Here is an 18269-nt window from a genome sequence, read left to right as displayed (position 1 = left end):
GCAGGTCAGGTGGTCTGGGATTCCCGTCTCTTTCAGAATTTTCCACAGTTTATTGTGATCCGCACAAAGGCTTTGGCATAGTCAATAAAGCAGAAATAGATGTTTTTCTGGAACTCTCTTGCTTTTTCCATGATCCAGCGGATGTTGGTAATTTGATCTCTGGTTCCTCTGCCTTTTCTAAAACCAGCTTGAACATCAGGGAGTTCACGGTTCACGTATTGCTGAAGCCGAGCTTGGAGAATTTTGAACATTACTTTACTAGCACGTGAGATGAGTGCAATTGTGCGGTAGTTTGAGCATTCTTTGGCATTGCCTTTCTTTGGGATTGGAATGAAAACTGACCTTTTCCAGTCCTGTGGCCACTGCAGATTTTTCCAAATTTGCTGGCATATTGAGTGCAGCACTTTCACAGCGTCATCTTTTAGGATTTGAAATAGTTCAACTGGAATTCCATCACCTCCATTAGCTTTGTTCGTAGTGATGCTTCCTAAGGCCCACTTGACTTCACATTCCAGGATGTCTGGCTCTAGGTGAGTGATCACACCATCGTGATTATCTGGGTCGTGAAGATCTGTTTTGTACGTCTCCTGTGTATTCTTGCCACCTCTTCTTAATATCTTCTGCTTCTGTTAGGTCCATACCATTTCTGTCCTTTATTGAGCCCATCTTTGCATGAAATGTTCTCTTGGTATCTCTAATTTTCTTTAAGAGATCTATAAACTGTCACATGTTGTTCTTCTTAGGCAACTATGGACTATTTTGTTTTATTCCTTTATGATTTTGTTTATGAAGACTTCATATGTTTACAGGTTAAGTTATAGTGTAAGAGTTTGGTAATGGCACCCCACTCCAGTACTCTTGCCTGGAAAATCCCACGGACAGAGGAGCCTGGTAGGCTGCAGTCCATGGGGTCACTAAGAGTCGGACATGACTGAGCGACTTCACTTTCACTTTTCACTTTCACGCATTGGAGAAGGAAATGGCAACTCACTCCAGTGTTCTTGCTTGGAGAATCCCAGGGACAGGGGGGCCTGATGGGCTGCCATCTCTGGGGTCGCACAGAGTCGGACACGACTTAAGCGACTTAGCAGCAGCAGCAGAAAGAGTTTGGTAGATTATGTCAGCTAGCACATTTATTCATTTTCTCAAGGGATGCTGTGTTATTCATTAATCGGGCCTTGTGTGAAGGTGTTAGTCGCTTAATCATGTCCAACTCTTTTGCTACCTCATGTACTGTAGCCTGCCATGCTCCTCTGTTCATGGAATTCTCCTGGCCAGAATACTGGAGTAGGTAGCCATTCCCTTCTCCAGAGGATCTTCCTGACCCACCTGGGTCTCCTCCATTGGCAGGTGGATTCTTACTGTCTGAGCCACCAAGGAAGCCCTAATCAGACCTTGGTTAGTTACAGTGCAGTAGACCTGTTACAGCTATAATGGTCTCTAGAGGTGCAGGGAAAGCAATGGGTGTAAAATTAATAAGTTTTGAGTTCTCATTCAAACTTCTGTGTGTGTTATTTAGTCAACAAATACAGTCTGAGACACAACCAGAGCAGATTGCAGATAAGCCGTAAGTTTTCAGGTTTGGTATGGTGATTTTCTGTTAAATTGTGTCTCCTTTATTTCTATTTTAATCCTAATATGTGATAAGGATTATATCTAAGAATTAAGTTAAACCTATAAGATTCAAGAAAGCATACCCTTACAGTAGAACAAAAAATAAAGTGCAGATTTCCAGTTATATCTTGAATTTGATAATGTTGGGAGAGTCTTTACCTGAAATGGAATAGAACGCTAGCTTTTTTGCAAAGGGAAAGGCACCCAGAATGTGTTAGGTCAAACTTAGAAGTTTACGTGTTTGGGTGTAAGAGCTTATAGATTTTGGGTTTTTTATTTTTGGCATTGTCACATGGCTGACTAGGGATCAAACCCACACCCGCTGCAGTGGGAGCTCAGTCTTAACCACTGGACCACCAGGGAAGTCCCCAGTGATTATTCTTTTAAAATTAGATTTTCACAGGAGAGGGGTTGGGAGGAATTGGGAAATCGGGATTGATACATGTAGAACATTGATACTGTGTGTAAAATAGATAACTTATCAGAAGACAGGATATAGCACAGGGAACCCTGCTTAAAGCTCTTTGGTGAGCTGAATGGGAAGGAAATCCACAAGGGAGGAGACGTATGTGCATGTATGGCTGATTCACTTTGCTGTACAGCAGAAACTAACATTGTAAAGCAACTATTCTCCAATAAAATTTTTAGGAAAGAAATGAGCTATGGTCATAAAAAAATAAGTAAAGAAAATTAGATTTTTCATCTAATAACAAACGATCACACTGTATCTGTTTCCTGTTGGTGCTGTGACAAATTACCACCGGCTTAAAGGCTTCAGTGAGACAGATGTACTCTTTTTTTTTTTTTAATTAATTAATTTATTTTTTCAGATGTATTCTTTTATGGTCCCAGAGGTCAGACGTCCAATGAGTTTTACAGGGATAAAATGGAGTATTAGCAGGGCCGGTTCCTCCGGGAGACCTCCCAAGGGGATTCTGTTCCTTGTCTCTTTCAGCATCCAGTGTCTGCTCACATTCCTTGCCTCATCCCTGCCTTCCCTCCCCCATTTGAAAGTGCCTCGCTCCAAGCGGTGTCCACCCTCCTGTTGGCTTTTCTTCTGTGGTTAACGTCCCTCTGCCTCTTCCTGTAAGGACACTCACTGGTGATTACCTTGGGCCTATCCAGATAAGGCAGGATAATTTCCCCATGTTAGATGACCTTCACAGCTTCCAGGGCTTAAGACCTGAATTTCTTTTTGGGGGCTGGAGGAGCATTATTCAGTTTACCACAGGCACGATTTCCCTTCTGACCATGAATATTCCTGCAGCCTATGTTACCTTTGACTGCACTGCAGATCTTCTTGGGGAAACTGCAATTTAAAGGGAAAATAACCGTCCCCCTATATTTTCCTTTACCAGTATTCAAGGAGAAAGAACTTCTCACACTCCATGGTTTCTCTTTCATGCATTCAAGGAATACTTGTGAAGCCCTTGTTCCTACTCTTCTCATATTTCAGAAGGTATTAACGTATTTAAAATTGGCGCCACATTGACGTGGTTTCAACAGAACCACTGCAAGCATCTTAGTTTAGGTATAAAACCAATGTATAAGTAAGGGGTAGTTTTTTTTTTTAATTTTTATTTTTAATTGGAGGATAATTACTTTACAATATTGGGATGGTTTCTGCCATGTATCAAAATAAATCAGCCACAGGCATACCCATGTCCCCTCCCTCTTACACCTCCCTCCTCATCCCACCTAAGTGAGGTGTAGTTTTTAAAGATGTCTTCCTTAAATACATTAAAAATTAAAGTAGCACCTCCTTTAAGACTGCTGAGAGGTATCTGCTCATGTCTCTGGTCATGGAGGCCTGAGTCACTGTGTGTTACCTTTGATGATGGAGGAGATGAATCAGTTGCCCGAATGACCAGGGAGGGATGCGGTCCTCTTTCCTCTCCAATCTTTTCTTTTTTTGTGGCTGCATTGGGTCATGGTTGCGGCGCATAGGCTTCTCTTACTGTGATATGGGCTTAGTTGCCCTGGGGCATGTGGGATCTTGGTTCCCCAAGGGACTGAGCCCATGTCCTCTCATTGGCAGGCATATTCTTAACCAACGGACCACCAGGGAAGCCCTGGGTCAGTCCTAATTGTTTGAGCTTGAGCTTATGTTCTGTTCATATAACTAACCTCACTCATTTCCACCCACCTGTCTCCCACCCTTGCTGGTGATGTGGGTCCATTTGATTGTGCTGGCAAGGATTTGGTGCTTTGTATGTATGTGTTTTTTCCAAATCACCTGGCTTGGGAGAAGAGAGGAGAAGTGGCATTAGCTGCCCAAGTTCTGGGTACCAGGCACTGTGTCAGGGGACCTGACATGACCCCACTGGCACTGGCTGTGACCATTTTCTGTGAGGAAAAGGAGGGAACAGGAGTTAACCCTGAGGTCTGCCTGTCTCCTTTGCCCCTGTAGGCGATGACCTGTTCCCACAAACTTCTCCTATGACTTAGGACAGCTTTTCTGATTCCTCTGCGTTTGATCTTGGCAGTGGGATTGGCCATCTGGCACATGCATCCTGGTGGTGTTCACTGGGCATACACACCTTTTCTCTGTGCAGGTGCTATGTGAGGTATAAAGGGGTGCAAGGAACAGTTTGGCCCTGCTCTCCTGGAGCTTTCAGCCTAGAAGGGGAGACAGACATGAGCAGTGGACCAAGATATCCAGGCTTAGAAATGTGCTAGGTGCTCAAAAGGATGCTGTGAGGAAAATGGCACTGGGGGTGGCAAGGAGAAACCTACTTTACGCTGGTGGTCAGGGAAGGCTTCAGAACTAAAATCTGAGACCTTAGGAGTCAGGCCATGAAGAGCATTGCACACACCACTTGTATGTGCAAGAGCCCTGTGTGTATATGTTCACCGCACATGTGGAACGCCAGTGCACTTTTGTTCATAGATCTTCCCTCCGCTTACTAAAGGCCCTCCAGGACAGCGGCAGGGCCTTTGTCAGTGTCCCTCCAAAGCTGAGCATTTTGTGGATAAATGATTAAGCCCCAGAGTAATATCATTCCATTGTTGCATTTTCTATCCTGGCTTTGTTATCGGAAATTTGTGTCCCAAATAAAAGTGAATAATAGTTCATTTTTCTGTTTCACTATCAAATGGCTTTTTTTGGCTTTGGGTGGAGGGCACAATTGGGATTGGTCAATAACATAAATTAAATTTTAGATGGTATTTTGGTGAACAAATAATTGAGAACTAACTCAACATGAGGGCCTGTGTTAGGTGCTTCGGAGATTTTTTTTTTTTTAAGTGAGGAAACAACTCCTGCTAGTGAGGCAGTCATGGTATAAACATTTCCAAAGTATTGTAAACCACTTTCTGTCACCATTTAGTGCATATTCAGTTACTAAGTGAACATATACATACACACTTGTGAAGTGCTATGGGTTTACAAAGTGCTGTGAGCTCTGTGGACTGCAAAACTTAACAGAAAATCATAGATTTGGTTGAGTGAAGAGTGGTTGCAATTTGGGCATGAAAGGCTGGGGAGCCCAGCTCTCAGAAGCAGGAAACAACAGTGAACTTCCACGCTGGTAAATATCTTAGACTGTCCAGGCTGTTATGACAGAACATCACAGACTGTGGGCTTAAATAACACGTTTCTCTCAGTCCTGCAGGCTGGAAGTCGAAGGTCAAGGTGCTGGCACACCCAGTGTCTGGTGAGGACCCACTTGCAGGCTCATAGACAGCTGACTGTCTTCCTGGTGTCCTCACTTGGTGGAAGGGTCCAGAAAGCTCTCTGTGTCTCTCTCTTTTTTAATTATGAAAATATGATAACACTTTTATAGAATACTTGGAAAATACAGAACAAAGTTATATAGTTTCACTGTATATTACAATTATGTTTTTAGGTAGAGAAATTAAGATTTTTAGTTGGAGTTTCAATATCAAACTCTCAAAAATTAATAGAATGAATAGACAGAAAAGTAGAAGGGTATGGTAGACCTGAAAAGCATTATGAACCAATTCAACATAATTAAGATTTGTACAATTTTCACACAACAGCAGGATACAAATTCTATTCAAGTTCTCTGCACAGGGCACTAATCCCATCCATGAGGGCTCCACCCTCATGACCTACTCACCTCTCAAACCACTAATACTTTCACACTGGGGATTAGGTTTCATGAATTGTGGGAGACAGTGTGTTCAGCCTAAAGCAGTAAGCACACAGATGAAGAATACATCTGCCAGTTGCTCCCTGGGGAGCCTCAGCCCTTTCTGCTAACTGGATCATTTTTCGGGGTTGCTGAGGCATCCTAGGTGGGATGGGAAGCATCTCATGTTGCAGGGCTCTGTTATTTGCAGACAGATCCAGGGATTGCCCACCAATGCTTCCCTCTACCCCTCTGAGGCACAGACATCTGGGCCCTTCTCCTAGTAGAGGTCACCTGCCCAGGGCCCTGTGCCCACCCCACTGGCCCCACGCTGGGGTCTTTGTTCTGAGCTCAGAGCCCCAGTGGGTGCTGGAGCGTTTGGATGACTGGTTGACAGAGGGGCCTGTGTTCTCTCCTCCTGCCCTTTCCCTGCTCCACTTGTCATGAATGGAGGGCACATGAGTGGAGAGCAGGAATGCATTTGGAGTGGAAGATGCAATTTTCAAGAGGGGGGTGGTTTCTGACAGCAGGTGGCGTTGACGGCTGTGGGCTGACAGTCCACTATCGGCAGAGCCAGCCTGTGCAGGGGACGGGCTCAGTCTCTGGTATTTGACCCTGAACTGACCCGAGTTACTTTCAAATCCAGTGTTAGGAACTCAAAGACAGAACCCAGAGAAATTTAAAAAGGCTGATGAAAAGTCATGCAAGTTGGGGAAGAATCCTGGGTCTATTTTAAAGTTAGATTTTTTTTTTCTTTGTTCTCTCTCTCTCTTTTTTTTTTTTTTGGCAAAAAAAACCCTGTGCTTTTTCTGTATTAAAAATAAATTTCTAGATTATTTCACATTACCCCTAAGCCTACATTGGGGCCCTTCATATTGTGGGAGTTATCTTGGTTGAGATCCTAAGATCCAAGTTTGGAATTTTTTTTGCTTTTGCCTTTAAAAAACAAAAACAAAACAGTGAAGTGAAAAGAAATAGGGTTTATCTATTTAATGAATATTTATTTGTCAGGCAGCCTGTCAAATTCCTTAGAAAGTGTGTCAGCAAGCAAGATCAGGACGACTCCATCTCTGCTCCTCCAGAGTTTGGGCTCTTGCACAAGGGCAGATGTGCAGAAAACAAGGTGTCAGAAGCCGGCTGTGAGTTGAAGGTTCGCACCAGGAGCGGGAGCCATCCGGAGCCAGGGGACGGGTCTGATGATCGGACAGGTCTGATGATCAGATTGTCCACAGACAGCACATTTGAAAGTCAGGAGAGATCACAAAGGTCCGTGAGCTGTGTCAATTTAGGGATTTCTTTTCACTGTCACCGTAATGTAACTTGGATTGATGCCGGCAGAGTGGCCTTATTTGTGAAGCAGAATAAGTTCATTGATTATTCCTACCCCATCTGATGAACCTCATCAATTTGTGGTCTGAGCTAACATCCTGATTCTGGCTGCAGCTTCCCTTGGGGTCCGGGGAGTGAGCGATGAGGGTAGTGAAGAAGCTCGAGTCTGCAGTGGGTATCTGCTCCATGGACAGTCCCATCCAGGAGTTCACCTCCTGCAGAATCAAACAGGGAGGTCAGTGTGTCTGCCTTGGTCTGCGCAGGAGGGTGTTGGCTCTGATTCCCCTAGACGTCTGAGTGCTGCAGGAAGGCGGAACATGTCTGCTTGTGCTGTTGGGTATGGAGTCTTTTTTTCTTTCAGGAGCTTATCCTCCCATCCAAGTACTAACCAGGCCTGATGCTGCTTAGCTTCCGAGATCAGACGAGATTGGACACATTCAAGGTGGGATGGCTGTAGATAGGAGTTTATCTTATTTTGTAAAAAATTTATGTATTTTTTAATTGAAGGATAATGGCTTTACAGAATTTTGTTGTTTTCTGTCAAACATCAATGTGAATCAACCATAGGTATACATATATCCCCTCCCTTTTGAACCTTTCTCAATGGAACATTTATTCCAAAAGTAGCCCCTGAACTATGCTTTATAGATGTCTCTATGAGGCTTTAACATGGGACAGTTCCCTAGGAAATACTATGTTTAAATATTATATTTAAAGATGCCACCACATCCAGACAGAATTCTTTTAAAAATATTTCACATGATCCTCCAAATTTATTGGAATATCACAGTATGTTAAAAGTAACTCGGAGCCTTATAATGATAAGGCTTATTTAATTAAAAGGTTTCAGCATCCAGTTAGAACAGTTTTCTGCCAAACATAAGTGACTGTTTGAATGTATTTGTGAACAATTATTTTCTGTTGGAATGGAGAATCTTTTTGGGTGGGAGATGGCAACTGAGTATATTATTGCATGTGTGCTAAGTCTAAAGAACTAAAGAAGAACTAAAGAGCCTCTTGATGAAAGTGAAAGAGGAGAATGAAAAAGTTGGCTTAAAACTCAATTCAGAAAACTAAGATCATGGCATCTGGTCCCATCACTTCATGGCAAATAGATGGGGAAACAATGGAAACTCTGAGAGACTTTATAAATAAATAAGGGCTCTAAAATCACTGCAGATGGTGACTGCAGCCATGAAATTAAAAGACACTTGCTCCTTGAAAGAAAAGCTATGACCAACTTAGACAGCATATTAAAAAGCAGAGACATTACTTTGCTAATAAAGGTCCGTCAGGTTAAAGCTATGGTTTTTCCAGTAGTCGTGTGTGGATGTGACAGTTGGACTATAAAGAAAGCTGAGCGCTGAAGAATTGGTGCTTTTGAACTGTGGTCTTGGAGAAGACTTGAGAGTCCCTTGGAAGGAGATCCAACCAGTCAATCCTAAAGGAAATCAGTCCTGAATATTAATTGGAAGGATTGGTGCTGAAGCCGAAACTCCAATCCTTTGGCCACCTGATGGGAAGAACTGACTCATTGGAAAAGACCCTGATGCTGGGAAAGATTGAAGGCGGGAGGATGAAGGGAAAGACAGAGGAAAGACAAGTTGGATGACATCACTGACTTGATGGACATGACTTTGAGCAAGCTCTGGGAGTTGGCGATGGACAGGGAAGCCTGGCGTGTTGCAGTGCATGGGGTTACAAAGAGTTGGACACAACTGAGCAACTGACCTGAACTGGTAAGTCACTTAGTCGCATCTGACTCTTTGCGACCCTGTGGACTGTCCCACCAGGCTCCTTTGTCCATGGGGTTCTTCAAACAAGAATACTGGTGTAGGTTGCCATGCCCTCCTCCAGGAGATCTTCCTGACCCAGGAATTGAACTTGTGTCTCTTATGTCTCCTGCATTGGCAGGCAGGTTCTTTACAACTAAGGCTACCCGGGAAGCCCAGGTTTATTATTAGTTACAAGATTTTTCTCTTTCCTATAAAAAGCTACAGTTTTACATTTCTTGAGGAAAGTTTGGGGTTGAACATCTTCCCATCCCCCAACTCAAACTAGCTTAAGCAAAACATCAAATTTGTTGACTTATAAACTAGAGAAATCCACGAGTGAAGCTGGCTTCAGACAGTGCTCAAGTGTCCTCTGGGGGCTGGGCCTGAAAGATAGCCACTGGCAGTTCTTACAGCTTTGACCCAAAAAGAAAGAAGAAAGACCCTCTTTCTTCTAGTGCTGCTCCATCAAGTCTTATGAAAGGAATCTCTTTGGCCTGGATCACGTGCCATGGCTGTGCCCAGAGGGGTGAACTGCCATTGCAGGGTCCATCCTTGCAATGAAGGGGGGAGGCAGTGACAGTGAGAGAGAGGAGGAGTTCCCCAATGAAGATAAGCGTCCATGGCAGACACACCCCCACTTGTGCTAGTAGTGCCTGCTGTTGCTAGTGGCACCTGGTGTTGGAGGGATGCAGGATGGAGAGGAGGACGATGGCAGTCCCAGTGGCACCTGTGGTTTGTTAGAACCTTGAGGTTATTGGCTCAATTGCAGTACTTCTCCAGCTGGCTTTTATGTAAGTACCTGGATAGCCAAGGATAAACTCATGATTGGGGCTGAGAGCAGGAGCGGCAAACAGCCGAATGCTGTCTTCCATAGATAATGAAATCGTGCGCCTTTCTTCACTGCTTTATAAGATATGGGAAAGGGTTCATGGAAGGGGGTTCCCCGAACTCTTCCTGTGACATTTCCAGGCTCCTGTTGGTAGAAAGATTTTTGTAGGCGTGTCTTCTTGGTGAGAGGGTGCCCCTGGGGTCACTTGGTAGGTTAGAGAGTTTGGGCAAAATACTCATCCAAGGGCTTTCTCAGCAAAGAAAAAGAAAAAAGAAAAAAAATGGCCAATGGTGATCTTTGTTTTACTGTGGGAATCTCCTTCCCACATAAGTTAGAGCCTCAGGCATTCCTTCAAGGACCATCTTCATTCACCTCCCAAGTTTACCTTTGATTTCAGCAATTTTGTCTTTATGCAGTGAGCAGTCTCTATCTTGCTCAAGCATCTGCTAAGGAAGCTGACATTTTGAGTCTCTTTTAAATTTTTTTATTTAAATTTTTTACTTTCTATGGGGGTATAGGCAATCAACAATACTGTGATAGTTTCAGGTAAACAGTGAGGGGGTTCAACCTTCCATATACATGTATCCATTCATCCCCAAACTCCCCACCCATCCAGGCTGCCCCATAATATTGAGCAGAGTTCCATGTGCTGTACAGTAGGTCCTTATTGGTTATCCATTTCAAATATAGCAGTGTGCACTTTTCCATCCCAGATTCTCTTACTATCCCTTCCCCCTATCCTTACCCGTGGCAACCATAAGTTTGTTCTCTGTGAATCTCTCGTTATTTTAGGTCAATTAATTTCTTTGATCTACGTTTTTACTGTTTATTGTGTCCTCTTTTTTTTCAAAAAGGAAAAAAAATATCCCTTCTACCCTGAGTTTGGAAATCTCTCATCATCTTTGCTTGGTCAGTCAGACTTCATCACAGTGTAAACTTTGAAAATCACTCTTCAGTTCCTTATTTGTCCAAAGGCAGGGGTTTGAGCCCAAACCACTGTTCAGTTGGTTTGGTTTCTTTTCTAGCATTTTCACCAGCCCACGTGCCCAGAGGAAGCAGTATAGCAGATGCCCTTGACCCCAGGTACACCGAGGCTTGGACTCGAACCGCCTTTCTTCCTTCTGCCTGGAGAGCTGGCCCCATCTGGCTTCCCACCCCCATGTTTCCAGCCCCAGCAACACCACTCGCTCAAACACTGAGCAAATCTGGCTGGAAAAAACCCTCTTTGTCAGTTCAGCCCTAGCCTGTCCAAAGCTATCATTAAAGCCATAGCAGTTGTTCAATTATTAAAATCCGTTCTTGTATTCAGCTCTCATACAGAAGCCAGCTCGTTGACCAGTTGTTCAGATCTGTCTTGAGTGCATTCAAATCCATGGTTTTACAGTGTCATTTGATGACGGTGCTTTTTCCAGCCGGGCTGGCTCCTGTTGGCTTAAACGGTGCAGCCAAATGGGCACCGAACCTCCCCACCTTGTCTCCTGTAAACAAAACGCTTTTGAACACTATTTTGTGTTCAAAGCACCATGCTACACACTGGACACTTAAAGTTGAAAGACACTTATGATTTTGTTCTGTATCCATTTTACAGATGACTAAAGAGGTTTGGCGAGGTGAGGAAACCTGACCCAATTAGAAAGCATTTTAAGGCCATCTGTGGGATTCCTGAGCCCACCTGGGCTCCTTGCTTACACAGCAAGGAGATGCTCCCTCCCTCATGCCAATCCAATGGGGGAGGGATAGCCATGTTTATTTTCAGCTTCATGACGTCATCTCTTTGTGCTGATAGGAAGTCTAGTGGTACATTTCCTTTTGAAGGCAGTTTTAACATTGACAGATTCTAAATCAGCTGGCCAAAAATAAGGAGCTCAGCCCATGATTTCTTGTTTCCCGTGGTTTGATCAATCTTGCCTGCACCGACACTTCCTTTTTAGAGCAAACAACGGAACCTCTCCCCTGAGGTGGGCAGGAACTTACCTGAGTCATTGGAGCAGGGATTCCCCTGGTCCTTGAATTTCCATTTGCTCTCTGATTCCCCTCCAGGAAGTAGACTGGAGCAGAGGGCTTGTCTGGTTCACTTAGCCTGAGGCTCAAATATTTGGGAGGGTGATTTTGAGCGTTTTCTTCTTATTGTTCTTAGACCACAGTGGTGAAATCACTCAGGCATCTACATGGTATTCCCCACCTTTGTTCTTCATCCTCTGGTGGCCATGGGAGCTGGTGGCTTTGCTGTTCCTCCTGGAAGGAAACATTAGTCACATCTTAATCCTGAGTCAGACACTTATACTCATTTGGGAAATAAGGAAATTTGACAGCAAGGCTGAGTCAATAATTTTGGTCCTGACCTTTGAGAGAGATTGGTAAACAAACTGAATCACAAATTGTTTATTATTTTGGTTACAGAAGCTAGAAAGTTTCCAAGAAGTGAATCTTTCAAATCTGTATAGTATCCCACGTACTTTAAGTTCTGTCATCAATTATTTAGATGATTAGTATTGCTACAGATTTGGAAAATAAATATCTTTCTATTATAGAACATTACAATTTTATTTAATGGAAAAAAAACAACAGTTCTCTTACTTTTCTTATTCTCCTAGAAGAAAATGTTCCATTGAATAATTTATGCTTTTAAAATGAAGCCTTGTGTTTTCATGATTCCAGAGGCCCTTTCATTATCTCAGTGAATGTTAAGCAGCCCTGAATGTCAACTATTTTCATGTAATAAACATTTTGAACCTAGGACAACTCTGGCAACTTGATTGTTCTCAGGTGAAGTTCAGACTATGAATTACACAGAAGTACAAATAATTGCAGATGATAGAACTAATCACAGTATGCAAATTAGCCATGATAAGAAAGTTTTTCATGGTTTTTCATGGTTATGTTCACGTAAAATAGGTTGTAAAACTTAATTATGTCATTCAGGATGGTAAACATATTATTATACTTTCACACTTTTTAAAAGAATTGAGACAAATAGTTATCTGTAATTTTGTGATTTTGTTATTTTGTATAAAATGCATGATTTTTTAAGACAGAGGGACCAACTGAAAACACACTGTCCTCTGATATTTCAGATTTAAAGTGCCTGCTTCTAAAATGTATGCTTGGCTTGAAATGACATAAAACCGTCCATGTTACTGATTTATACTTTAAAAAATTATTTCTGAAGATTCTACAGCAGGTCCTTGTTATCCGAGGATAATTAGAACCAGGAAAAGGCCATTTCAATGGAATCAACTTAAGCAGGGACCAGAATGTCATAATACAGTTTTTAAAAGCTTTGGGGTGTTATCTGGCCAAAAACTCTGAATATCACGAAAATAGTATTTTTAGTTTAGACTTCATAAAATGTAGATGATCATTTTGACCTTGGTTAACTCTTAGAATGAGCAATGCAAAAATCAAGTATTAATTGTTTGGAGAGGAATACATTTTTAGACAAACTTGTGATTGTGTATCATGGTACTTTATAAATCCCATTTGACGTTGACATCTCATCTTTAAGATGGTCAGTTTTATAGCAATACTTGAGATCCTAGCCATTTTCCTCTGGGCCTTTTATATTGTTGACTATCAAACTCTTCCCAGATTGAAATCCCTACATTGTCACCCATTTAAAATGTTTCTCTTAAATGATTATGGCTCAACCGCCTGCTCAGTCCCCATTTGCCACTGTTTTACCTGTCATTGCTGAAATTCTCTAATGTTTTGATTAACCTCATGAAATTCTGTATTTGGAGGGCAAGATTTGCAATTTGGAAAGATGCTGATGGTGAGCAGGGATGGGATTTTGAGTGGGAATTCGTCACTTGATGGTTGGTTGTTAGGAAATATTGTAGAGGTTTGAAGGCATGTTTCCCTAAAAAAAGCTCCTCACCTTGTGGGGATCTGAACAGTGAGCATTCAGGTAACCGGCCCCCCACCCCCGACTTCTTTGCCTTGCAGTGTGCTCCGGAGATGAGGAGGCAGATTCATGTGTGGGCCTGGTGCTGGTCTCAGTCCTGCCAGGAAGTAGGTTTATGACCATGGATAAGTCATTTAACTTCTTTCAGACTAATTTTCTAATCTGTGAAATGAAAAGGTTGAGCTCAAGCCCCTTCTGGTGACCAGATTGTGTAATTCTGAAGTGTTGGATATTTTAAGGCTGGTGAGAGCTTTAACACTCAGTTTTCATATAATCCCAGAACTTAATCATCATCAACCAACTCCTTTTAGTTTAACCATATAGGTTGCTTACTAAGTCACTTCAGTTGTGTCCAACTCTCTGCTACCCTGCCAGTCTCCTCTGTCCATGGGATTCTCCAGGCAAGAATACTGGAGTGGGTTCCTCCTCCAGGGCATCTTCCTGACCTAGGGATTGAACCTATGTCTCTTAAGTCCCCTGCATTGGCATGCCGATTCTTTACCACTAGTACCACTGAGTATCTATATATAATATAAGATGTAAAAATATGTATCTGTAGATAATTTCCATAGCTACGGATCACATATGGATATATGTGATCATTTATTCGGTAAAATTGTAATCAGCACTTTGGAAAAATTTTAAATCTGCTCTTTTCAATCGTGTTATCCTTATGCATTTGCCTATATGTTGTCATCTTTTTTCTTTCTCTTTATTTACTTTTTGGCCTCACCAGGTGCCTTATGGAATCTTTGTTCCTTGACCGGGGATTGAACCCTGGCCCTCGGTGGTGAGATCATAGAGTCCTGACCATCAGGGAATTCCTTTGTATTGTAATCTTAATATGTTTCTTTTTCACATTAATCTGTTCTAATGACTGCCATTAATAACAATATAATAATCCATAAGTACATTTTCTAAAAATTTTTATTTTTAATGTTTTATTTTATATTGGAATATAGCCAATTAACAATGTTGTGGTAGTTTTAGGTGCACAGCAGAGTGACTCAGCCATCCATATACATGTATCCATTTTCCCCCAAACTCCCCAAGTACATGTGTTGGTGGTAGTGGTTTAGTCGCTAAGTCGTGTCTGACTCTTTCGACCCCATGGACTGTAGCCTGCCAGGCTCCTCTGACCATGGGATTCTCCAGGCAAGAATACTGAAGTGGGTTGCCATACCCTCCTCCAGGGGATCTTACCAACCCAAGAACTGAAGCTGGGTCTCCTGCATTGCAGGCAGGTTCTTTACCAAAGTACCTGTGTTATGATACATTATACTTCAATATACCCTGCCCAGTATATCCTGGCAACAGAGCATCTCTATACTTAAGAATTTTAGGGGGGAGTTTTGAGGTCATGTTACCATAGGCATCTCTGTAGGTAGACAGTTTTGTAAAAAGAGCTTCCCACCCCCCTAGGATGGTCTGTGTACTCTGCAGTACTTAAATGCCTTTAGCCACTACTGTAAACAGGAAGAAACATACTAAGGCAAAGATCTGGCTAAGAGAAGCAGGGGGAGTGGCAAGGAAAGCTGGAAGGATATTCCTTTTGCTGCTGCCAGCAGGGCAAATCAAGATTCCGGGAGTCTGGCATAAATAAAGGAAGTTGGGAAGGACACAGAAAGGGGTTCTGGATGCATTTTCGGAGCACTGCACCGAATATTCAGTTAACCCGGAGGGCTTGGTGACCTTTGGCTTCTGAAGTTGCACTGAGCCTGGTGCGGAGAACAAAGCCACCAGACGTCACCAGCCTCCAGGAGCAGAAGTGCTCATGGGAGTGAGACAGCCAGAGGCCAAAATGAGCAAATCCTGCATGGTTTAAAAACAGCAGCACTTTTTAATTCAAGATCTGGGAGATTGTCAAAGCATCCTGGGGGGATAAGAGTTTGTTCATCCGTTAAAACTTCATCTGCTGCATCCTCCAAGATGAAGGGAGCATAATTGACACTCTTCCGTCCCCTCTGGCCATGTCTGCTTTAGTCTCTGGTTGCTCTGGGTCGCCTGCATATGTGGGTGAATGGCTTGCGATGCTTTTTGACATAACTTGCTACAATAGTAAGGTTTCCCTTTATTGAGAAAGGGAACTCTGTTGCAGAAATGGGGGTGGGGGTGGGGGCGGGGGGTAACTTCGTTGTTTACAGGAGTTGATGGCACATGTTTCAAGTTAAGCCAGGTTAAGCAAGGCAATTTTGTGATCGGCATGACCAAGTAGGGAAAAAAAACACTGTTACAGAAATTTTATGTCCGTTTCACTTCCCCTTGTTGAAGGCCTTATGGAAATGAGGGGTAGTGGTAAAATCTGGTGAAGTCTACTGTTCTCAGAGAATTTATTTCATCTCATTTATGTATTCCTCAGCTTTAGAAGTCATATCCTATAGTTTAACAAAAAAAAAAAATTTTTTTTTTTTTTTTTTTTACAGATTCTAGCTGTATCGGAAACTGGTCATTTTCTAAAACTAAAGGAGAAGACTAGGAAAGGGTGATGAATTCTTTTTGAGTTTTGAGTTAACAAAATAAAAGGTAAGTATTGATGAGTTCACAATGTGTTTACAATACTGTTGAGACCAGCTGAAAAAGCAGCAGACAAATAACCAAGAGTTTTGGATATTTGCTCTCACAAAAAATAACACATACACTTCTGATGTACTTATGGGATTTTAAAAGAGAAACAAAACTTAGCATATTCTTTTAAAATAAGCTTTCCAGGTAGATACACCAGAGGGTTAAGGTGAGACCCAGCTGAGTAGTTTATTTTTTTCATAGACTGCATCCCTGGGCACGTTTCCCAGGCTTGGTCTGTATAATATCCCCTGATTTGGATAGAGATGTGAGAATTTCCAATATCAAAGTTAGAGATAGACAGCTAAAGTGTAGGGACTTACTTTAATCACGTAAATTTGATGAAACTTAATCACCAGTGGCTACCTTAGGTCCTTCCGCCAGGTCTAACTCACTTAAGCCCCATGACAGCTGCCAGCCCTACCTAGACACTCCCAGATCTCTTTGGCTAGACCCCAGGAGCAACACCCTCTCCTAGCCCCCTCATCCTAAAGCTGGTCATCCTCTCCAGGCCAGGGGTAGTCCTCGCGGGGTGCCCTTTTTCCCATTTCCCAGAACTCACAGCCAAAACTGAGGACCGTCATTAGTCCTCAGGACTGCCATTAGGACTGCCAAACTTATTGTTTCCTCAAAAGACTGTCTTTCCAAATCTCTTGGCAATATTTTGTTGTTATGGACAGTCACAGTTCCTCTTTTCCACTTCTCAGTGTATCCATTGATTTTCCTCCTCTCCTTCAAATTGCTCTGCTTAATGACTAGATTCCTGGCTAAAAGGCAATCACTTTAAAATTCATATCGATCTACTTTTTATTTTTTAAAAAGCCAAGTCGATCTCAGGGCCCATAGGCTGAGGATATAAAAAAAAATTAGAAGTTTTGAAACCTCTGACTGTTTAATGAACAGGCTACCCTGCCTGGAGGAGCATCTCTGTTGATGGAAGCGTTTCTATAGAAACTGCACACCTGTCTGACAAGCATTCTCCAAAAGAGGAACCTGGCTGAATTTGTAACAAAATTTTCTAGGTTCCAGCCAAAAGGAATTATGCAGTTTCTCAGCTGATGGCCCAAAGGAAGCAAAGTTGTGTGTGTATTTAATTCACACATTTAAAATATTAAGCCAAGATATTCAACTAGATTGTTGCACATCTGCTGAAAGGTGACTCTGATTCTCGAGTATATTTCCAGAAAAGCTGTCCAGGGAGAGAATGACTCTGTGGGCATTTTTCCATGTGATATGGGCTTCAGTGGGTGCAGGGTGGGGTCCCAGAGGGCCCTTGACAGCAGGTGGGCACAGACAAAGCACACCGTGAATCAGGGTAATTGACCATTGGGATCAACAGAGGGGGACAGTGATAAAAGCTGATAGTAAGCTGTCTGAAGTGGGTATGTAGGTTTTGCTGGGCCGTGAGGGAGATTATATGAGTTGATTATACATCTGACTGTTATGAGGGTCTGAACATGACTTTTGAACCCCACCTGCCCTGCCACCCTTGAACCCCTGGTGTCTGCCTCCTGCTCCCGTAGCCCCATTGACCTGTCCTTGGAGGTGGTGGAGGAGTAGTCGTTAATACATGAGAGAAAGCACAGTAGGATCATCTTTCCTGAAAACTTCTATATATTTGAGCCTCTGAAGGCATATTTATTGTGTTTTAACAAAGTCATCTCCTGTTTCCTCCTCAAGCCTCCCTTACTCCAGCAAGAAGTGTTTTCTCCTCCTCCTTTCTGCACGAGCATTGCTGGGTCCTTGTCTTGTGCCATTGCTCACGTTAATTATGTGGAAAGAGGCATTTCCCCACTTACCGCTGCTGCTGCTGAGTCATTTCAGTCATGTCCAACTCTGTGCAACCCCATAATACTAGACTGTTAACTCCAGGAGGCAAAGGATTTCTTTCTGTTTTGTTTTCTACTTGATGTCAGGCGCCTGGAACGGTGTCTGGTATGTGGAAGGTGCGTGATAAACGTTTACTGGGGTAAATGAGGTGGCGAATGCGTCTTTCTGACCCAGATTCCTTAGGCTCAGGACCCGTCCCTTCATCCATGAACTTCTTGCTGGACTGACACAGCGGCTGGCCTACTCACTGACCACTGGTCTGTGGGGTGTGATCACCCATACCTGGTCCCTCAGAGGGGCTGGGGATGGGGTGAGCTGTGTTGTCACCACCT

General features: G+C 42.9%; 1 protein-coding gene across 15 annotated transcripts in view; it reads left to right on the top strand.

Moving 5' to 3' along the window:
* The window catches only part of SVIL (supervillin), a 258674-nt gene that overhangs the window by 25507 nt on the left and 214898 nt on the right, over nt 1–18269 (top strand). For all 15 annotated transcript variants that reach the window (XM_069547648.1, XM_069547643.1, XM_069547647.1 and 12 more), the window contains exon 2: nt 15969–16068. The gene's annotated coding sequence lies outside the window, so the exon portion shown is untranslated. The remainder of the gene's footprint in view (nt 1–15968; nt 16069–18269) is intronic.

This window comes from Ovis canadensis, chromosome 13 (genome assembly GCF_042477335.2).
Source record: "Ovis canadensis isolate MfBH-ARS-UI-01 breed Bighorn chromosome 13, ARS-UI_OviCan_v2, whole genome shotgun sequence".
Lineage (NCBI taxonomy): Eukaryota > Metazoa > Chordata > Mammalia > Artiodactyla > Bovidae > Ovis > Ovis canadensis.
Note: the sequence above shows the minus strand (reverse complement) of the source record. Positions and strands in the feature narration are given on the sequence as shown.